General features: G+C 39.0%; 1 protein-coding gene across 2 annotated transcripts in view; it reads left to right on the top strand.

The window, feature by feature from the left end:
• The first annotated feature begins 5,742 nt into the window (after window positions 1-5,742).
• The window catches only part of elfn2b (extracellular leucine-rich repeat and fibronectin type III domain containing 2b), a 72,046-nt gene continuing 54,483 nt past the window's right edge, over window positions 5,743-23,305 (top strand). Inside the window, exons 1-2 of one of the 2 annotated variants that reach the window (XM_026165266.1) lie at window positions 5,743-5,827; window positions 10,125-10,219. The gene's annotated coding sequence lies outside the window, so the exon portion shown is untranslated. The remainder of the gene's footprint in view (window positions 5,828-10,124; window positions 10,220-23,305) is intronic. The other variant, XM_026165264.1, reaches the window with a different exon arrangement.

Raw genomic sequence — 23,305 nt, 5'->3', positions numbered from 1 at the left:
TCATGTGTTGCATAAGCAGAGCATGCCCCAGCTGTCTCAGGTATATCCACCTCCAACACTTGATGAATTCGAATTATCAGAAGTTGCCCATTCAGATGATGAATGCAGCAAAGGAGACTTTCTTCTTCTGTCCCACGCCCCTGGTATGATATATGTGATGCTTTAACTTAGGACCTATGGCAAATAATTCCATTAATAGAAATACATAGGTGGAATTGAACAAACGGACTGAGAAATTGAATATATTAAAATAATATAATCTACTGGTAAAAATTCAGAAAAAACAATGCAACAAGCAAACATGGGTATAGTTTATCATCATATGGTCATGTTATACTTGTTATTCTTCAACTCTTCTCCTGGTCCATGTTTTTTTTATTCTTGTTTTCATGCTTTCCTTTGCTTTTTGTACCATCGGTGCCCTTTTATCATTTGTTTCTTGTATACCCTCCCTCTACAGTGTATTTAATCTCACTTTTCCCTTCCCTCTGCAAGTTCATCTTTGCACAGCTGCAACAGTCTCGGCCTTGTGTTTCTTTGTGTCGTTAATAAAGGGTTTGCTTGTCTTTTTGATTCGTCTATCGCCTGTTCAGTTCTGGCCCGACTCGTCGGACCAATCACCTGGATAAAGACTCTTGCCAAATAAAGATTGTAATCCTGATCTGGTCCCTGAGCTGTAGGTTTAAATTCACTTGGTGTTGACACACTTACAGTCATGTGAGAAAATTCGGACACCCCATAAAATAATCGGCTCTGTATTAATAAATGTTCAAATATCAATATCTAATCATGTTTTCATGTATTACTGGAAAAGAAAGTGACTTAATTGCAATTAAACAAAAAAAAAAAATACACATAAAAAAAAAGATATGAACAAAAATGTGTATTTTAATGGAGGAAAAAGTTAGCACACCCTACCCCTTAATAACTAGTGTTGCCCCCTTTGGCTTATATAACTTCAGTGAGACACCTTTTGTAACCTTTTACTAGTCTCTGACATCGACAGCAAGTTTGGGCCACTCCTCAATGCATAATTCTTACAGCTGTGAGATGTTTGAGGGTTTTCTTGCATGTACAGTCTGTCAAGTCACCCAACAGCATCTCAGTGGGATTAAGATCAGGGCTTTCACTTGGCCTTAATGTCTGGCCTTAATGTTTCTCTCAGAGAGCAAATATTTTCTCCTTGCACACCTCAAACTTGTGTAGTCTCTGATAGTAGAGTCATGCACTTTAACATCGACACTAGCCAGAGCCTGCTGTAGTTCCTGTGATGACATTTTAGGATTTTTGATGACTTCTTTGAGCAATTTGTGGTCTGCTCTAGGGGTGAATATGCTTGGACAGCCAGACCTGGGCGTGGTGGCAGTTGTTTTGAATGTCCACCAGTTGTAAACAATTTTCGAGATGGTGGAATGGCTGATGTCAAATTCCTTTGAGATCTTTTTGAATCTCTTACCAGACTCATAAGCAGCCACAATCTTCTTTCTGAGGGCACCAGACAGCTCTTTAGATCTCACCATGGCGCTCACTTCAACACTTCAACAGTCAGGAGCACACCAAACTAAATCTGAGGTTTAAATAGGGCAAGTCTCCTTTAAAATGCTGGGTAACAATGTACTGATCATGTGCACCTGACAAGATACAACTGTGTGTGATTTTAACCGTTTTAAGTGGGATGACATGTGGGGCTGTCCTAATTTATTCCTCACCCGAATTTGCATTCTTTTTAAATTATGTTTCACATAAAGTTTTAAAAAAGGTTTTTCTTATTTTTCAGTTGTTTAGTTATGTTATTTGGATCCCTCAGTATCATTGAAATTTATATTAAATATCCATGTGTCCAAATACATTTTAAAGTATACAGGCTTTCATAGGGTGTCCTAATTTTCTCACATCACTGTTGCTGGGTTTTTCTAAATGTGCTTTGAGACACTTTTAAAGGTCTCCACAAAGAAGGTGGTTAATCGTTTTACTGTCCAAAGAACTTTCAATATTTATTTATATAGTACAAAACCTCATGTGTCATGCCTCATGCATACTCTGTTTGTAGAGCATGCACTGAATACCTGTAATTATATCTATCATTTCATAAATCTCGGAATAACCCTATTTATAGGCCTAGCTTTGAAATGCTGGCCTTTGTAAGTGAATGAATGACAAGGCTCCAGCAGACATCATTCAGCCCTTTTGTGGGCATTTACTGAAGCTCCTACAAAGAGTATCAAAGGAAAACTCCAACAAGCCTCGTAAATAACCTTAGTTACTTCTGCTGACTTACTTGATTCTTTAAGTAGGTTTACCGAACATGTACAACACACTTTTTTAAAATTATTTTTTTTACAGATTGTATAGTTTGCTCGTATAGGTTAGAATCCACCAGGAATCTCTCCAGGTACTCTGGCTTCTTCCCAAAGCAATGCAGTTAGAGCTGTTATCCCTGGAACAGACTGGTGACCTGTTTAGGGTGTGCCCCACCACTCGCCCCTGGCAGCTCGAATTGGCCCAACTCTTGAGTTGTGTTGGGTTTTATGGCACTCCCTTTAATTTAAGAATAAGGACATAGGTGGAAAGGCCATATTACAATGTGATATACTGGCCTGATCTTCTATTTCTGTTCCATGATATGTATAGTGGGAACTACTGGCCAGTCAATCCTATGTTGCACATTAGCACGGATCTGTCATAACGACATAAAATGAAGGGCAGTCTAATGATCTTGATTGCCTATTGAGAAAACCTGATGTAATGTGTGAGAACACTATGATGTATGCACAATGAGTCACCTCATCAGCACAGAAACCTGGCATACGATTACATTCGCATCAGACCTGCCCTTAATGCCAATAAAATTATTCCATTCAGGAGGAGGTAAGTGCACGAGCCATTTATCACCCAGCAAGCACAATTACAGACAAAGCCATGGATAAATTGTAGTGTTAAACATTATCATATTGAAGGAAAAAAACAGCAGATGCTGCAAATAACCATATGAAAGAGATGATCTTCTATTTAGCATAGCAGTAAAAATAAGAAAATATACTTAAACTGAAGCTAATGCTTGCTGACAATGTTTCAAAGTTAACCATGTTGATATATAAATGATTGCTGGGAACAAAAAACACATTCAGCTGTTGACTTTCCAAAATAAAAGCCTGCAAAAATCAAGGCAACACCAAACACACATAAATAAAGCAAGCAGAAAATGGATGCACCCATCTGGAAAGATTTCAACTGATTCATTATTGGAGTAGCCAGTGTCATAATCCCAGAACCTTATTAGTGATATAATAACATCCCCATTTCTTTCCAACATAGTGATCACAAGAAGTATCAGGAATTAAAGGTCCTGACAGTAATTCGGTAATAAAAGAGGAGTCATTAATTGTTTGGCTGCTAGGAAAACGTTTGCATGCATCAAAGTGAGAGTGAATATAGGAAAGAAGTATTTATGACTAGACAGCTGGTTGAGGTTAGTTATGAATGCGAGCATGCAGGCCAGCAATTTTGGGTCCCATGAGAGCAAAAGCTCTAGCCTGAAGCTCGACATTTTCTAGTCTGACAAAATTATGCTTTTGAGAGATGACCTATCTTTTTAGCTTCATGTGAACTTTTAAATGGCTAACCAGTCTGTTCAAATATGTCTGATAGACAAACTCCTGTAGATTTTTTTTTTCATGATTACATGACGTTACTCCATAAACCGGTGACGTAAATACTTTTTAACTTAAGCAAATAACTTCATTTCGATAACTTTGTCATCAATATTGGTCAAATTTATCCTCAGTCATGGTTTTCCATCAGTTTAATTATAGTCTACGGCTCACCCAGTTTGCTCGAGGATCTTTATTGGATATGTGTAGATACAGATAAAAAAAAAAAAAACCTTAATAACCTAAGAAGGTAGGTCAACAAACACTTTTTGACACCTGTTCTAAATTCTTGGCTAATAGTAGACCAGAACTGAACAAATGCAGGCGACAGAAGAATATTAGAGAATTTCCTTAGATACTTGTGTGGAAAAAAGGGATAAGTAAGAGAGGTCAAACACACTACAACTTAAGAAAACACCAGCAAACAGAAAAATGCTGCAAAAGCACACAGAATACACTGGAAACTGAATAAAACACAGTAGAAGTAGAAAAAATGTCACAAAAGCCTCTTAAGTTGCTCCCTGATGGGGCCGCGCCCTCGCTGACCCTGGTTCTGCTTTAGGTTTCTTCCTGTTAAAAGGGAGTTTTTCTATTCCATTGTCGTCCAAGTGCTTGCTCATAGTGATATGATAGTTGGGGTTTTGTCGTTTTCTTTCTTTACCTTCTTTACCTTGCGATGTAAAGGAAACTGTTGTTGTGATTTGGTTTTATATAAATAAAACTGAATTGAATTGAATTGAATTTCACCAGGGTCACCATATATCTGATTTATGTGTGTGGGTATTGGAAAACAAAACAAGAACAAAACAAAAACCTTTTGCATGATGATTTTTGATGCAAGAAATCCCCATTATTTTTGGAACAGGTCCATTTTAGCGTAGACAGTACAACACAGCCTATTGTGCATGCAAGCATAAACATTTAAAGAGGTCACCACATATGAAGGCAGATGCAGCGAAATTAAATTTGTTGTGCATCATGCTACGACAAACCATTGCGTTGGCTCAACAGTGGACCTACTGATATGAATAAAAATGAATAAGTCTCAATGCCACAGCACTCTCTTGAGCTAATAGTCCTCTGCTGGCAGAGAAAAAAAGACAGAGATTGAGAGTGTGTGAGTTAATAAGCTGAGGTAAACATGTGTGTTTGCATGTGTATGGGCGTGCTGCCTTCTGTGATGGAAAAAATGAAGTGTGAAATGAGGAGGGGAAGAGTGTTAATTGAGTATGATTACACCTTCAACATATTTCTTGCCGTGAAAAAAACAGAATCATCCTCCCCACTGTCCACACAGGCAGAACATCCTCAGGGGTTTCTCATACCTCTAGATTTTTCCTGCAATAGCCTGATTCACAAACTGCTGGGAAAATTCATCGCTCCCATCCTACTCCATCTTAGAGCTTCAAATGTGTTTGCGGTTAAAATGAGAGGGAAGAGAAGGAAGAGGAGGAGGAGGAACTGTCAAAAACGTAGGCTCTCATTTGAACACAACAATGCATTTTTTATTGTCCCCTCACCATAACCTAGAAAAAAAATGCTGCAAATTATTGAATTGTGCTTGGGGTCAGATGCTGCTTTTAGCATTATTGTGTTTTTGGAAGGAGTAAATAATTAACATATTTCAAGAAACTGTACTTATTAAAAGGTCTTTCATTGGTTTCTTTTTCCTTTCTTTCTTTCTTTCTTTCTTTTTTTTTTTGCATCTGTTCAATCAAGTTTTACGAGGGCAGTCAGATTGCTTGTGCGCCTATTCACGTCTTGAATGTGAGGTGGAAGGAATCACTGATGCAGTGACTGCATGTCTGTGTCAGCCTCCTGTGTGTGCATGCAGAGTTATGGCAATCAACGCTGGATAATCCTAGGTGTGATGACTTGAAGATTTTATGAATATTAAACACCAAACACCAGCAATTAAAAGAGGTTAAGTGGTGACCCAATCCGCAGGTAGGTTATACTGTAGTGAAAATGAAGCCAGTTGTAGATGCCCACTGCAGTTGGACTATATTAGTCTACGCAGAGGTCTAGGCTATGCATCCTCCCTCCCTCTCTATCTCTCCCCCTCTCTCTCTCTCACTTATCCACTCCCGCCGTGGTGGTGAGCCTGCGACGTTGGATGGAAAAAAAGCTCCCTTTTTGTTCCCTCGACGCACGATTTGGAGGAAAAATGAGTGAAGGTACTGTACAAAAATTGCCCCTTTTCATCTTTTATATTTTTTAATTATTTATTTATTTTAACCCAACCTGGTATGATAAAATATATGCACGCGACGGCAACGGGAGGACGCACCTGCACCACAGACTCCCAACGCTTTGCTAGGTTGAGTCCTCTTGGTGCAACAGAAGCCCCATATGGCAGATTTCATGAGGTCATGGAAGCACGCTTTTCCCTGTTTGTGGTTTGAATTATCCGCGATGAGGAGCAAAGTTAGGTTTTAGAAATATGTACGTGCAATCGGGAGAATTTTATTGCTGGGTATTAGCGCGCATTTTCTTCGGTTTTTTTTTCTTTTCTTTTTGGTACAGTTGTCGTTCATAAGGTGGTATTCCTGCGCGACTGGCTTTAGAAGTGATTAAAATCTGTGGCGGTAGATTTAGAGTGTCACATGAAGCTTGGCTGGTATTTATGCTGGATTCTGCGGAGATAGGATGGCCGGGCAGAGTACGCGCCATGGACAGATGTGCGCGAGGGGATTTAGTGTCGAGGGAGGGAATCGCTCAGGGCATAAAACTGACTGTGCGTGCGCGCGCGCGTGTGCTCTAGCTTGTGGGTTTTTCTTTTTTTCTTTTTTTTTCTTTTTGGAGGGTGAATGGATGGACCAGCTACTCTGTTGCGCTACAGACACCTCTCTGTTCTTCTACCTGCAGTCAGGGCTTTGGCTTAAGCTGCCTTTAGTTTCACTGTGCTCGCGCGTGTGTGAGTTAGCGATTGAGGGAGAGACACAGAGAGAGAGATAGTCTGCTGGCAGCAGCAACAGTGTCCGACTACTGACCGATGGACCGCACAGATTCTTTCGCCCACACATTTTTAGGCTGCTAGGCACGAGATAACAGTTAGCAAATGTGAACAACACTTATCTTTTTTGTTGTAATCACTAACTTGATTATATTAATTGTAGGGCTGCAACTAAAGATTTTTTGGGTAGTCGACTAACAAACAATTTTTCGCTCATTAGTCGATTAGTCAGGGATTATTTCAATAACTCTAATTATCTCCGTGTCCTGTGGAGAAACGTCCTGTTCTAGGCTCCAGTACCTCACCTGCTCAAGTCTGCCCACCTGCGAATATCACCCTTTTGTCTCATCCCACAGCAAATTAAAATAATGACCCAGGAAACATATGAATTAGGTATTAGGCAATACACATTATAGCGCTAGTAGTATTTAAACAAATAATAATGTGCAAATAGGAACTGGAAAAAGACTTCTGTCCCTACGTTCAAAACAAGCTTCCAATTAAATCAAAATATTTTTAGTTTCCAGTCCAAATTAACAAAGTTTCCGAAGTTTTCAGATGATTCAGTTCATGAATTCACGATTGCAGTGGACGTGCTCTGGAGTGACGCTTGCTGATAACCATGCTAAAGATGCTCTCTGTTGTGACTTCAGCCATCTGAGAGGTGCTCAAGCCTTTTTACAGGACAAACACATCTATACAATAAAATCCTGCGTCGATGAAATTTTATAGTCGACGTCATCGATTATGTCGACATATCGTTGCAGCCCTAATTAATTGACAGTGTCTGGAGACACTGATGCAGTAGTGGGTGTCCAAGCTGGTGTGCGTGTGTGTGCGTGTGTACGCGTGCATGTGTGTCTTTGAAAATGATCTGCATACATCATGTAAATAGACAGTATAACAAAGGAAGGACTTGTGTTCACTTAGATAATGAAAGAGGGAATGCATATAATCAACAAATGAGGATGCTTCCTGAAATGGTGCCATTGGTTTCTCCTTATAGTGGCAGGCTTGGACAGGTGACAAATTAAAAGAGAAAACATAAACGGTTGACCCGGCAGTGAGGAGACCCCCGTTGGCTCTGTTATGCCTGTGGGGTTATTTTGCTGATGGTTTTGGTCCACTTAGATGAATGCATTGGACCAAATTTGTGGAGGCTTGCTCTGACATCCTGTTTTTCTACATCCTGACTAGAATGGTCTCTTCCAGGATTATAGGGCCTCCATCCATAGGGCACAGTGGTTCACTAAATGGTATGATGACTATGAAAATACTATGACTCATTAACTGCTGCTTTCGCTACACCTAAATCATAATTACTTGCACATAATTAACAAATAGCCTAACGATGATGCTCGACACCATCACCAAAACACAAAGCTGGGGAATACATTATTATATTTTATTATATATGTATTACATATGAGAGGTGGGAATCATCAGATATCCCAAGATACGATTATTACCACGATACTTCACTCATGATTTTTTATTTTACATTTTGTGACAATTGCAATAACATATATTGTGAATTATCACCTTTTTCAACTGCAAATTATCCTTAAAGTTTAACTCTGTCATTATCTATAAGTCAGTAGTCATCAGTATGCCATTATATGGGGTGAAGTTCACAAATATATGCAATATATTTCTGATAATACAGCAGTTAACTGATGAATCAGTGAACATTGCGTGTTTCTGTCTACATGGACAGAAAATCACATTTAACTATTACATCTGTACTCAGCAACCTTGCCCTGTTCCATATGAATATATCCAGAATACAACCAGCTAGTAGTCAGCTAAGTCAAGTCCCCACAAGTTATGCTTATTCATAAAGACTCAGACTGATATCAATATGTTGGCAATCTGTCTGCATTTATAAATTAGATAGAACTTGCAAACCTTCTGCAGCCTCTCTATTGGCGACTGTCCAAGTCAGACTGCGACTGTTTGCAGAAAGGTTGCTTCCTATCAAGTGAGATAAGGCCTCTTGTTTCTACTATTCCCAGAGAATTTTAACTTTTTAACAAAACACACATATTTAGTGTCTCTTCATCAATATAATATTGTCTCACAAAATATCGCAATACAATACTGAATCTTTTTTCTCTCCCAACCCTATTATTTATCAGAATCAGGATCCAGAATCCTGCTATAATTTTGTTATTGTGATTATTTTCCTTTCATTTGTCACATGTCAATTTCCTAAGCAGGGGGTTCCTTCGTATGCCATATAGTAAATTAGCTTTCACTAAAGTGAAAGCCTTTACTGGCCTTTTTTACCTTGGCTCATTCAATCACTGTCATCACCTACTTGCATAAATAAAAAATACATAAGAGCTACATGTCAAACTATAGAGAGCCCCATATCTTCCCTTAATAGTATCAGTTTGCCTTCCACACATTTCTTAATTTTCTCTCTACCTGCTGCATTCATTTGTCCCATGATTCCTTTTGTTGCCCCTGGAGGAATGATGAGCAGTCTCCAATCAATTGCAATCACAGATCAGTGGTGCACCAAGGAAGAAGGGGGAGAGAAAATCAGTAGGGGAGGTGTGCCTGGGAGACCTAAATAATGACCACCTACCAACCAAAAGCCTTTGGCTTGCTGCAATATAATCTTCACTTCATCAGGATGCTATTGAACTGTGTTACTCATAAAAAATCTGTGCTGCTGACTGTTAGGTTAGATCTCAAGAGCTGACAAATATAATACTAGCAAAAACTTTGATTTCAGTTTTTATGAATGAAAACACTATAAATTGACACTGTAGAGTTCACTGTGCATAAAACGGAGGAAAGAAAGATAGGTGAGTGGAGGACTGGACTGGTGCCAGATGGGTGGGAGCTTCAGTAGTTATTGAAAAGTTAATGACTTGAGCCATTAGTGCAATTTTATGGTCTTAACCTCAGAGCACTTAGAGACCAAGATAGTTAGAGCTCAGCTAGCCTAATTTAGGCATCTTGTCCTAGGATCCAGGTCAAACGATGGTGGTTTGGTGAAGGAGTCTAGATGTAAAACACAATATTTGCTATCAGAGAGAAAGGACATTCTTTTTTCTCTTTCTATTCCATATGGCCAGTATAATAGCACAAACTAATGTGGAGATTAAATGCATAAAAAATGTTGTACATATCTGACGACATGTATAGTGTGCACTTCTGATTACTGATGGGATATAAACCCAGATGGCTGGGAGCGTGACTGACTGCTTAGCTGCCTTGCTACTAAATCACTACTGCTACATCTCACAGCCGACTTGTTGAGATGTTGCCATTTTGCAACTCTAGACTCCAAGCTGTAGATACAAATTCAGCCTTATTGATAACAGTATACAAGAAATGTAGGATTTAAAACACAGGACTGAAACCTCCTATGACAAGGAGACATATGGGACCGAGACTAATGGGCTTAAAAGTCAGTATTTTATATGATCACTAGTAGTTATCAGCCTTGTTTAAGGAAATTAGAAGCTCTTCTTTGGATACTGACTGTCTTTTGTTCATTTCAGTGTGATCATGATCCCATTCTGCTTCAGTGATGTTGAGGTCCAGGTTCTGGGGAGGCCAGTCCATGACTGATAGTTTTCCATTGTGTATTTCCCAGGTACACTTTTACTCCATTGGCAGTGTTTTTGGGATCGTTGTCATGCTGAAAAATGAAGTTGTTGCCAATTTGTACTGCATGGCGGATCAGCACCTGATGATACTTTTCTGTGGTTCATACTTCCACTGACTTTCACGAGGATCCCCAACAGTGCTGGCTCAAATGCACCAAACCATGACTCCACCATGTCTTTCAGATGGCTGTAGATAGTCACTTTGGTACCGTTCTCCTGCCCTCTTCTATACATACTGCTGATGATTTGAGTTAGAAAATAAATTAATTTGGATCCATTACTCCATCAGACCTGTTGCCCCTGATTTTCAGTCAGGTTCTTGTGTAGTTTAGCGTATCTCAGCCTTCTTTCCCTGCTTCCCTTCCTTAATAATGACTTGTTGACAGCCACTATTCCCCTGAGTTTTTGATGACACTTCAGTGAACAGTGCATGAATCAACTGAAGGGCCAGATGCACCATCTTTGGTCGTGTGTGAGGTCTTTGCAGGATTTGTTTTTATTTCTTAAAGAGATGGCTTGTCAGATACTGTTCATCTGCTGTAGATACATTTTTAGGTTTGCCTCTTTTTCTTTTATCTTTCATTTGTCCAGTTTCTTCAGTTTTTTCCCAAAGGCATTCTGAAAAATGCAAAGTTTTTGGATAATACCTCTTTGGGGATCCCCTTGGTTGGTGAAGTAATATTATTTTATCCCTGTCAAACCTTGGTATCATTGGCATTTTTATGGATTCAGCTAGTTAGTAATAAGTGCCTTAAAGATACAATTTAAAATGCATTTAAATGTTTTCTGGCATGTGTAGACACAGCAGTAATTAATCTTTTGAGTTAGGTACCTTTTCTAATCATAGGTCAGTGTTAAGTAACTTGCAGGGGACCAAACTTTGAAAGACCTTCAGAAAGCCTGGTTAACTGAAGACCATCTAAAAATTACAACAAAAGTCTGGCCTCTTGGAAGCAAAAAAGAAATGAAAAGGTGAGCTGGATCAAGACAACGGGGTCTTCAACTAGCTTTTTAACTGATAAACTATTATAATAATATAAAAATGATTTTTTTTCCTTTCCTATTCATACCTTCTCTATCTGAAGATAGAGACTATGAAAAATCTGCCACACTGTAAAATTGTAGACTTCTGTAAACCTTTACAGTAAATAAAGATGTAAATGTCAGTATCGTGCCTTCCTAAATGCAGGGTTGATTTACTAAGTTGCAGTCCATTATGGGCCAGTTCATTTTGAGCACTGTGCTCATAATGGACTTACCTAAAGTTTATATTCCTGGAAAGCAGGTTTCTCAGCTCACTGGCCCACAATTGTTACTCCCCACCAGATTTACCTCTCGTAGCGTCCCCTTTTCCCAGCCACGCCCCTCCAAATCAATGTCTGGATCCACCAGAAAAGATTATGCAAAGATCCTGAGAGGGATAACCCCAGGGAAACATCCACACTTGCTTACTCCTCCACATCAAAATTCTTGGCCACAGCACACTGTGCTCCCTTTTCAGCCTACCAGCTGTTGCGGTGCTGTGTGCAATCAATACAACAGTCATGTTTCACAACAACTGTCACTCCTTCACTGCCAAGAACCTGTGGGAGGTCCCCTTGGGCAAGAAACTGAGACACATAGTAGACAGTGAATCTGTGACGGGGTTTCAGAAATGTAACATCCAGTGACAGATTTGAGAGATTTAGAGTCAGTTTCATTAGCTGTACTTCAACTAGGCGGGAATGTGTTGATAGGGGGGAAATCTGTGTTTCCCTGTGTCGGAGGATGAGACGTGAAAGGAATACAGAGGGTTTACACAGAACGGTGCCAGGGAGTGGGAGAAATGATGGAAAGCAATGCATGTAACAGGTAGAGATGGGAAATAAGAATGTTACAGTATGAGGAGTAAGGGCAAGAAGAACGGGAAAAAACAGGGAGGAATGAGAAGCTGGTGAACCAGCTCTTCAACACCACCTAACCCGCTGAATGACAGGAACTCTCACAGGAGGGTTCAAGCACATCTCATACCTGTCAAGCTAACCATAAATTCAGGAAAGAGTTGATGGAAAATCTGCAGAAATCCTTGTCACCAAGTATTTTCAACCCAGTGCTGAGCGTAAAGTCCCACGCTGCCGAGTGGCACAGACCCGTTATGTGCTACCTGAACTCAGCTACAGTGTGACTTTAAAAACAATGCTGAAGTCATTTTAGCTGAATCAGCTAGAGGCATAGGCGTTCTTTTCTCATTACTTTCATAGCCACATGCAGATCCGCTGAAAGCCAGCGGGCTTTAAACAGTGTGGGAATTGACAAGCACTTTTAAGTAAGGACTCAGCTCCACATCTGCTCAGTAAACTCACATGAGCCTTTATTTCAGGGCCAGTCTGATTTCGGTTCTCGCATTAATAGATTTGCAACTCTGAGCTTTATGACTGTAATTGGAGTGACAAAGTGGTGCAATATGACCTGACACTGACAAAATGATTCTGACGGAGAATGGCTGTCGCACACAAAGAGGAGGATGCACTGATGCGTGTCTGTCTGATGGTAGGTGTTGGTGACAAACTCAAGCAACACGTGCGCGAGTGTTTTGATGTGTGTATGGACGGTCACGCCTCGCTTCAGAATAGAACATCACAAATTGGCTACACTGTGAGAAAATTTTTCAGCATTGCAATGGTAATGCATTTAAAGGGGCAAAGTTCAAGCAATCAGCAGAGCTGCACTGCTGCACACGCGATAAACCTTCTTCTTGACATCGTGCACCAAATGCGTGCTTCGAAACTATTCAAGCTGCAAATTTTGCCGTCTCTCCCTGCACTCTGCCAGTGCACATTTCCCCTGCTCAGCTTCAACTACCACGTCACCCACCTGCAGACCTGCAGACTGACTGGAGGTATTTTTACCCATCATTCCCCAATACCTCTACGCAAGTGTTTTCTGCCAGGAGTGATGAGGTCAGAACTCTATTCTCTGCCTTACGTAAGTACTCCAAATGTGAGTTGTCTGACTGAAATGGTCAGAGAGAGGGAAAAAAAAACATATCATCATATAAGAGTCAAGGTTCCAGATCTGTGTATTTACTGTAAGGTGGTGATCTGGACCAATAAGTCCACAGTGTTTCAAAAGTGAATGGAAATTAGTTCAACTAGTTTAAACTTTATGAAGTGTTTGGAGGCTTTCTAAATTTAATAATCTCCAGAGGATGAAGGCGTTTTGACATGACTCATCCAATATGCAGCTGTTACTGATGTGAATCATAAGAGCAATATTTTTAGAGTCTTAGAAAATGGACTTACTCATATGTTAAGCGCACACAATATGAAACTGTTTACCTTGTAAGTGTCAATCAAAATCAGTGTCAGAGAAAAAAAGTATATTGGAGCTATTTTAAATGCTGTGATTGGTGATTCTTTTTAAATTTTCCAATATATCTGCACAGACCTCAACAGAAGGTTGATGAAGCTTTTGCATGTCTGGATGGACGCTTACTATGATCCATGAATGTTATGCATGTTCTCTTTTTTTCATGGCATGAAGATGTACTGTATCTGCTTAGTGTTTAGTGTTTGTGTGTACTGTATGTGTGTTAAGTAAGGACGCCATCTGCCATCATCTTTGGTTTGTGCCAACCCCCCCCCCCCCCCCCCCCCCTTTTTAACTCACACCCATGCTCATATATACAAAATCCCTCGGCGTTTGAGTTTCATGAAGGAGCGGGAAAAAAAACTCGCTTGCCTGCTGTGGAAGTGTGTGTGTGTGTGTGTGTGAGAAGGGGAGGCAGAAAGTAGAGTGGGAGGGATGTGTAGAGCAGTGCAATTGTTCAAGGGTGATGAATAAAAGCACAGAGATTAATCGCAAGAGAAACTTGTGGTATTTCTGCTTGATATTTAACCTCTGGTATGCTACTTTGACTTTGAATGGATGCTTAGCATATTTTCTTGTAGATTACACACACAAACACGTACACACAAATAATGAAATACAGTTACATGCACATACTTGCACACACATAGCAAGTGGATTTTGGAATAATGCCTTGTTTTTCTGAACTGCCCTAGATTCATTTGGCATCTGTGCTGCACACTCATCTCTCTCTCTCTCTCTCTGTTGTTATCAGTCTGCTTTTCCTCTTACCCACAGACAGCGACACTTTCCATCGCCCCTTTTCTTGTAGCCTGCCTCTCTTGGATATCTTCCTCTTTCCCTGTCGTTATCCATCTTTCCCCCGTCTTCCCTCCTCTGTTAGTACTGACTGCTAAGATCTGGGTATAAATATTTTAGCTCTGTCACCCATTCTGCAACTGCAGTTTCACAGAGAGACTGTATCTCTAGTCAGCCTGCTTGTGTGTGTGTGTGCCTGTGTGCATGCCTAGGCACTGTTGATTTGGATGAGTATTTGGTGGCATGTTCTACTGAAGCATCTGTTTGCATTCTAATTAGTGTGATTTTTGCCTACAGAAGCTGACTGTTGCAATGTCTTGGTCACAGAGTTGGTCTAGAACCCAGTTTGTGAAATGTGTTATTTGTTTTCCTCTTACATACGCAAAAGTTAAGAGCATTCTGGTACTGAAAACAAAACGGCATCCAGAGAGCACTGAACACCTGAATACAGTGGCAATTGTTTCATCTGTTGAGCATTTTTGTTTTAAGCAATTTTCTAAAGAAAAGAGGCATTTATTGGGCTTTATGATTCACTGAAGCTGCATTTTGTTGTGGGAAAAAGGTGAAGACAGACGCTGGAGGCCTCATGGCTGATTTAATGGAAAAAGCCAAGCACTGACAAATCAGTAAGTTTGCAATGCTTTTATAAAGTTTGAAAACATGTTTAGGTCTTCTATATTTTGTCATGATTTAGACTTGATTCTTTTTGCCCTTCAGTCTAAAGACATTAAAAAAGCAAAAAGCAGTTTTTTTTAAATACAGATATGCTATAAATGTGTATGCCTTGCTGCTTCTACAAACTAATTGGAGTACACCTGTTCCTAACTGAATTCACTGAACCTTATCTGCATAAGATCTCAGTTTCATGGGCCTTGCGATCAGTAGGAGACCCTGCTGGGGAAACATCTTTTTTTGCATTAAAGATGCTGTTCTATATGCAAACATTAGAAAGGTACTTCCCGAGCAGTAGTGAAAATGTGGTCGGTGCAATGGAGACTTTCACTTTCAAAGTGAAAGCTGCATTTTTGAAACTTATTTGGTTGCAGGGTCAGGCATTCAAAGTAAAGGATGAAGATGAATTATCTCTGTTTCTGGTTTGCATTACTCTTACAACCCCTCATCTAAAAGTCTAGGGGGGACAACCCAACCAGAAATCTGGAACAAGATTATGGAACGAGCATAATATATGAAAAATTATATATACTATATATAATATATAAACTGTATAGCAAACTGTAGCAAAATGTGCAACAATATATATATATAAAATGTAGCAAGTAGACGTCAGGGTCTCTAAGACCAAGACAAGAATCATAAATCCCCACTCAGAAAAGAAAAGAAATACTTAGCTATATCTAAAAACTAAATTTCAGTTCAGCTTCCTGGATGGTCATGAAAAAAGAGGAAACCTATAAAAACACAGTGGCAGAGAACCCAATTCAAGGGCCTGAATATGAGGGCAGCAATAGAGTTCAGATACTGTACTTTTAAAGGAAAAATCCTATATGATTTAAATTTGGCTGATATCCCCTTTTAAAGTAGCATCCTTGTGTAATTATAAACTGTTCCCAGCAATTCTGCTGTGCTTTGGATTGCTGCTGTTCTTTCAGATTTCCATTTGTGACATGCACTGGATTTCCTCCACTATGTCAAAATGACAACCGTTCAAAATGAAATTTGTTTTGGGGATGAGGAAGAAATTTAAATCAACACGATCTGGCAAATAGGCAATGTTTTGAGGAACTACTATGTTGATGGATTTAAAAACAGTCTGTTAGCAGACACAATGTGGCACATGCCTTAGTTCAGGATGTTTTTGACAAATGTTCTCTAGTTCAGATGGCACAAAAGTTGCAGTAAAGCTCAGCACTGGCAGTCTGTGGAAAAACTTGAGAATGCATTTGGTCTTGCGCCTCACTTAATGCGCTTCCACTGGGCTTAGACAGAAGGGTGAATTCAGGTTTGATTATGCAGCTCCAAATCACAACAACAGTCACCTCAAAGTCCTTTCTACTGTAAGGTAAATAAGCTACAGTATTCTGGAGAGACACCCAATAATCAAAAGACCCCATATGAGCTAGCACTTTGCAACGGTGGGAAGGAGAAACTGGCTTTTAACAGGAGTAAAACTCCAGCAGAAGCGAATCCTTTCCTGGTAGTTGTTGTTAATGATAATCATTTCCATGAAGGCAGAGTCTGAGATTTTTCCTTTAAAAAAAAAAACAACATTTACATGAAAAACTTGGCTTTTGCATTTTCATTGTGGGCACTATTTGTGGATTAGTGAGAAAAACAACAAATTAAATTGATTTTCGGATGAGTCGGAAGCTGTGGAAAACTTCCAAAGTGACTGTATTTTATGAAAAAAATACTGAAACACGAAAAGCTCTGTTTGGACGGATCACCCTTTGATGATTCTGGGAAGACCACTTCTAAATTGTTCCAGCGGATTAGAGATTAGATCATCCCCCACTAACCTGCAGCCTGCAAAAACCTGTAGGTACTTGTGGCTGCTCTTAGCTTTTAGCTTACAGATTTCCAGACATGAAAAAAAAAAAACAACTCTGTATATCTTTGTGCCTTCATTCATAAAAAAAGACTCATGTTCACATGCTTTCAGATTTACAGTTATGTTTTCTGGCTGAGAGTCTTCAGCTGTGGACTAATGCAGAAATAAGTAATCAATAGTCAAACACTACCTTTCCTTTAGTCAATAATAATATTGATTGCGGTACATCCTCAGTTAAAACAAGCCAGGGAAAGTTCCTTTGTTCTTCTTTTTCATTTTCCAGAGTCTAAAGCTGTTTTGTTTTGTTTTGCTGGTCTGTAGTCACAGAAACCCACACAGACGCACTGCAGGCCCTGAATACAAGCAGACATAGGCTGTAAAATGTGCACAAAGCTAAGCCAAATGCACATCACATAAACACAATGCATATGCATCCTCTTTGCTCTCCTGGGGTTTCAAATCATTTCACAAATGCTCACACTTAATCCAGGCTTAGGTGTGTGTGTGTGTGTGTGTGTGTGTGTGTGTGTGTGTGTGTGTGTGTGTGTGTGTGTGTGTGTGTGTGTGTGTTGTGTATGTGACACTGTACTGTGCCATGGTTTATATGCATGGCACAGTCATGTCGTTTATACAGTCTCATACTTTTCTAAACAGCTTACATAATAAAAGTTATGAAGTAGTAGGCAAACCTTCATGATTTGGATACCAAAGATCTGAAGCATAAATAGATTTTTTTCTTAAAATCTAAATGTTTTTGTTTTTATTCAGATAGAAATCCACTAGCTGCTGGAGCTGATGATGACAATGACTACATATCTGTTCCTGCAGTTTGTTATAGTTGCCTGAGAGAGTGAGTGAGTCAGTGTATATGTCTGAAAGCCTTGTCTTTTAGTATTATATTACATAATATATATCGCAACCACGCAAAATATCCATGATTGTAAAATGTCACAATTCACACTGATGCCAACCACCTTTCTTAAATTAAACTTAAGTCCAGTTTTCATCAATAAAGGATGTTTTCATGATACTTCATATGTATTTGAGTTAATAATTCTTACCTGCCTTACCTCATACTTTTCTATAATGCTGTGGACGCAGCTATTGGTAAAGTGGAAAACTATCAGTGATAACACTACAGTTACTTATCAAACAATTATGCCGTTATTTGTATCCCATACATTTTTCAGTTGTCTTTGTTTCTTCTATACTGCCATTAGCCATCAAATGCTGCTTTTCAACAACTGCCAAACATTAGTCTGCACATCAGCTATGACAGAAATGGCAAAACAAGCAAAATATGCTCAGGAGTAGACATATGCACATCACTTTGTCTGATTGTTGCATGAAAAACAAGAACGTGACCAGGAATAGCTATCCTCTGTTACAAACAAAATATCAACTCAATACAAGCACTGGCCAAAGAAATATGATACATACAATTTCAGTTTGCACAGCAGAGCTGCGGTTAACACATTTTTATGTCAGGTGCTCTTTGGGCAGGTTTTCAGCAGTTTTGCTGTTGGTGGATTGTACACACTCCTTAAAAGTAGATTTGTGTTGAAATGTAGGTCATGTTAGGTGATCCTAATGCTGCAAAGTAATGTAATGAGTTGTGTGAAGAACTGATTCCTATATAAAGTAAATAGAGAAATGCACTTCTGCTTGGTTGCAACACTGCTCAATGTGTAATGAAAAATCTGATTATTCTATGCAGGTGCAAAAATGTGCTGACATTATACTACTAAGTTAGTTTAAAAAAAAAAAAAAAGTTTTTCTTTCTTCTTACATTTTGCTGTAAATTGATTCCACATGCTACTGCAACTATTTATTATCAATAAGAGTAACCTCTACTACTCAAAGATGAGTAATTGTATTGTGTATATGTTTAGGGGTTTTATTGTGAATAGCTTCGGACAGAAAGAGCACATACATAGGACACATCTTGCATATTGTTGCAAAGCCTAATTGGAATTTAGAGAGATTCCAAGGGGTAGATCTAGTAGCCAATAAGGAGTATTGCTTTTTTCTGGCCCTCTTATGAGTTTTCTTAGTTTCCCAGAAAGGCAGCTATCAGGATTTGTCTAATGCTGAATATAGGTAGGAAATTCATGGGTAGCAGACTTGAGGCATTGGTGTAGCAGATTGGCAGGTGGTTGGCCTGGAGGAGGAATTGGAAAAAGCAGCAGGATAGCAGGCTAGAGGCTAGCTCAGGAAAAGGCCTAGGAAAAGGGTGAAGGCTAGTCAGGTGGATAAGTTTATTCATTCTTCCACCTTAGACAGGTTTAATGAGTGCTTTTTAAAAAAATATATAAATTGATTTATTTTTACAATAATTATAATTATGACCTCAGTATATCACAGATCAACACTCCTAATGCTTTACAGACAAACTATATGTGTACTGTATATATATATACAGTACACATATACATATAAGCTGCTGATAGACATGGATGACATACAGCATATTAGAGTTCCCAAGATTCTCAGAAGGGGAAATAAAACACTCATGCAAAATATCCAACACATCTCAATAGGTACGAAAAGTACTGAGTGTGTAATTGGCATGCAAAGAATGAAGTAGTGTGTTTTCTGATATCAAGGCTTTATTCAATCTTTTGACACAGTATGTCACTCGTTGTCATCCTTTCATCACTCTGTCTCTCCTTTCCTCTCATTTTTCTCCCCTGCCTTTAGCTCTGCAGTCAGAGGCCTCTTTGGCAGATTTTGCCCAGCAGTACTAAGGACACATGTGCCTTGAAGGAAAGACAGACAAACACGCAGATGGGTGGGACGTGAGGATAGACAGTGTTTGTTTGAAGCTTAGTTTCAGTCTTTTCTCATTCTCAGTCAGTCCCATTCGTGGTGTAGTCTAGGAAGACGTGGGAACAGTATTCATTTACTGGGCTTTTGTAGTTATGATTAAATTAAATGTTCTTTGATAATTCTGTTCTTACAGCAAAAATACTATGTGGTACTCATGCATGTTTTATTTCTCTTTTTTCTTTTTCCCCCATTTACTTTGCATTAAAACGTTGTATGTACACTGTGGGATAATTAATCTTGAAACAAGAAGGCTAAAAGTTATGCCTGACTTTCACATCATTATCTAACCATTTGTGACACATTTACCAGATGTGGCCTCCTTCACACCTTCAGCTCAGTTAGCTCACCTGCTTCCCCCAAGTTTATGACCTTTGTTGGGAGTCATTCGATGCTGAACCCAGTCTTTGTTTACAGCCTCAATTTCTTGCCTTGCAGGGTGCTTATTATCATCAAACAGCAAACGACCTAAATACTGGCAGAGTGAAGATTTTGATACTTTTAGGTCAAATAGTTGTTTTCATATTCAGCTTCCACTTCATTAGGTACACCTGTCCAACAGCTCATTAGTATAAATATGTAATCAGCCAATGACACAACAGCAGCTTAGGGTAGTGGCATGTAGACACAATCAAGATGACCTATTGAAGTTCAAACTGAGCTGGGATTTTCCCACAAAACCAGAGAATGTCAAAAAAAGAAATACTATGCTGTGAGCAGCAGTTCTTTTGCCAGAAAATGCCTGGTTGCTGCAAAAGGTCAGAGTAGAATGGCCAGACTGCTTCAAGCTGATAGGAAGGGAAAAATAATTCAAATAACCACTTATCACAACCAAGGCATGCGGAAGAGCACCTCTGAAAGCACAATGATCCTTGAAGCACATGCAGCAGCAGCAGAAGACCACATACCTCTCTCATACTGTATTTATTCTGTATAAAAATATTGTATTCTCATTTATCTGCTCGGTGGCTGTGTTACACATTTAAATGCAGCAAAGTACTTGGATGAATTTCAAGCATAATTAGACATTCTTTTATTGCTTGCAACCACCAAAAAATTACATAGATCATAATCTGGCATATCTCACATCATCAAGACGCTGTGTCAAGTTAATTAAGACATGTCTTTATGCTAAGATGGTGATAGAGAGGTCGACACTTTTGTCTGAATTTAGACAAACCAAAGTATTGTAACAGCAACATTTACAGAAATAACTCACTGTAACGGCTGACTCATAAGATTAATGAAACCTTGTCAAAGACAAAGACAGCATTAAATCCTTTGTAGAGTTCATGGATGAAACTTTATGTGAAGTCTTCGGAGCAGCTATGGTTGGTTAACACTTTACAGTTTCTTTATGCTCACGTAACAGTGACGAGCAAGTTAGACCCCAAAAATTAATTAACAAAGGATTCAAATCTATTTTAATTCAACATATTTTAAATAAAGAAGAGCAATTGAAGAGCAGACTTACAGCATAAATTCACATCAAATGTAACTGACTAATTCACTCGAAAGCTGTTTCACGGAGAGATGTGGGAAATTCTTTTGTTGTTTCTTAATTAATGAAGTGGTTAAAAGGTCTGGAGATGTCAATGGCAATTTTATTTTCATTGCAAGCAAACTCAATTGGAGATGAGTCAAAGGGTATAATTTGGAAGCAAGGAGCTCTTAATGCAAGTGAAACATACTCAGACTGCAACACAATATAAACCATCATAGAGAGAACATTGGGAACATTAAATGTGGCCAGTTCTTACATTCTGAGAAAGAAAGCACTGGTGATCTCAGGAACACAAAAGGCCTGAGTGTTCAGTGAAGAAACAGTCATAGATAATTGCAGGGTCCTTCCTGTGCACCCCAGCTGTGAAACTATATTCTTTCAACAGATGATGCAAAGATGAACCAAAATGTGGGTGTGCAGATATATGTAACATAACGGTAAGATCTGAGAAAAAAAGTGCATGGCATGCTCGGTTTCCAGTGACACTGGGCCTCTGGTATTTATAAATGATTTGAAAAGAAGAAAACTAGAACTAGGATAAATTCTACAATTTGTATGGATTCTTTCTCCTCAGGTTTAACCAATTACAGTAGATATATTTGATAGAGCTTCTCAGTATAATGCAGACAATGAGCAAAAGCATTCCATGAAAGCGCCTCAGGTGGAAATGGAAAATTCTGCATTGGATGAGTCTGACACCTGAGCTCATTCAAATGAGCGTGCAATTCAGTGGTGAAAACCAAACAAGAAACAATAAAATAAGAAATAAACAAGAAATAAATAGATAGATAAAATGATTTTCTTCTATTCCAACTTTAAAAAATAAAAACAAACCAAAAAACCAAAACACGAAAAAGTTGCTTTGACAACTGTAAGTGATTTAATTTGCCATCTCTTACACACAGAACAATTTCAAATGATCTTGACACAACAACACACCATATAATGTATTTATATTACACCGCACTTACCCAGAACAACCACACACCTTTGATCACTACTCTTCCCCCCCACCGTTCGCTACCGTTTGTGTCATTCTCCTAACCTCTTAACTTCTAAACTCCTTTTCCCCCCTCTTCTTATCCCCCGGCACCTCATTGGTCCTTTCCCATCATCATTGTTATACTCTTTGTCTACTTGCTGGTTAATTACTGTTAATGCAAAGAACTGAGTAACACATGGGCAAACACAGAGACATAGCCTCCCACAGATTCTGTAACCCATTTGTGTAACCCACCCATGGACCCATGAGAGGCAGTGGGAGCTATAAAAATGCTGACTGCACACAGCTATGAATATAGTTTAGTTTACATCTGTGCTTTGGACGGCTTCATTTCCAACCTTCTCAGTGTGTCAGCAGCTGCTTTTCTTTGATGTGATTATGGGTGGGAGACAAGAAGAGACACTGGTATGTAAGGAAAAGAGCCAACTCTGCAGTAATCTTAGCCAAATAGCTCCAATTCTCTTTCTGACCTTGTGTCTAGCTCGCTGAACTAGTATAAATGATATTTTTGACACAGTAATGTGTATTAAGTATTAGAGCTGGGCAATGAATTAATTAATTGTTTCATTTTTTTTTGTTTTTAAAGTCATTAATACGCTGCACCCACCAAGCCACCCTGTACTTTATGTACTGTGCCTTTAAAACGCACTACCATGTTTATTGTCACATGACTATCCAATCCACATTGTGAAGGAAAACTCCAATCCTGAGGCGACTGTGCAACTCCAGCAGCTTGTAGCAAATAGAAACGCCGTGTCTGTTGTTTTGGCACATTTTTGGCTTTAGTACACACAACACAGACAAGAAAGCCGAAAACTGAACCAAAGGTAATACCACCAGTTGTTCACAACATTTGGAACGGGCTCAAATCACTAAAGAAAATATCCCAGATTTGGTGTGTAAGCATATTGACAGTACAAACCTGTTGAAGTAAATTAATAAATGAAAATACATCAAAATATATAACTGATGCTGAGAGACAAGTACATGCTTAGTTTACACTAACTCTATTACATCATTTGTTGTTCACATGAAAATAATGGATTTGGGTTAAATGTCTTTGCTTATTTTATAAGAATTTTGAA

Source organism: Astatotilapia calliptera, chromosome 4 (assembly GCF_900246225.1).
Source record: "Astatotilapia calliptera chromosome 4, fAstCal1.2, whole genome shotgun sequence".
NCBI classification, from domain to species: Eukaryota; Metazoa; Chordata; class Actinopteri; order Cichliformes; family Cichlidae; genus Astatotilapia; species Astatotilapia calliptera.
Note: the sequence above shows the minus strand (reverse complement) of the source record. Positions and strands in the feature narration are given on the sequence as shown.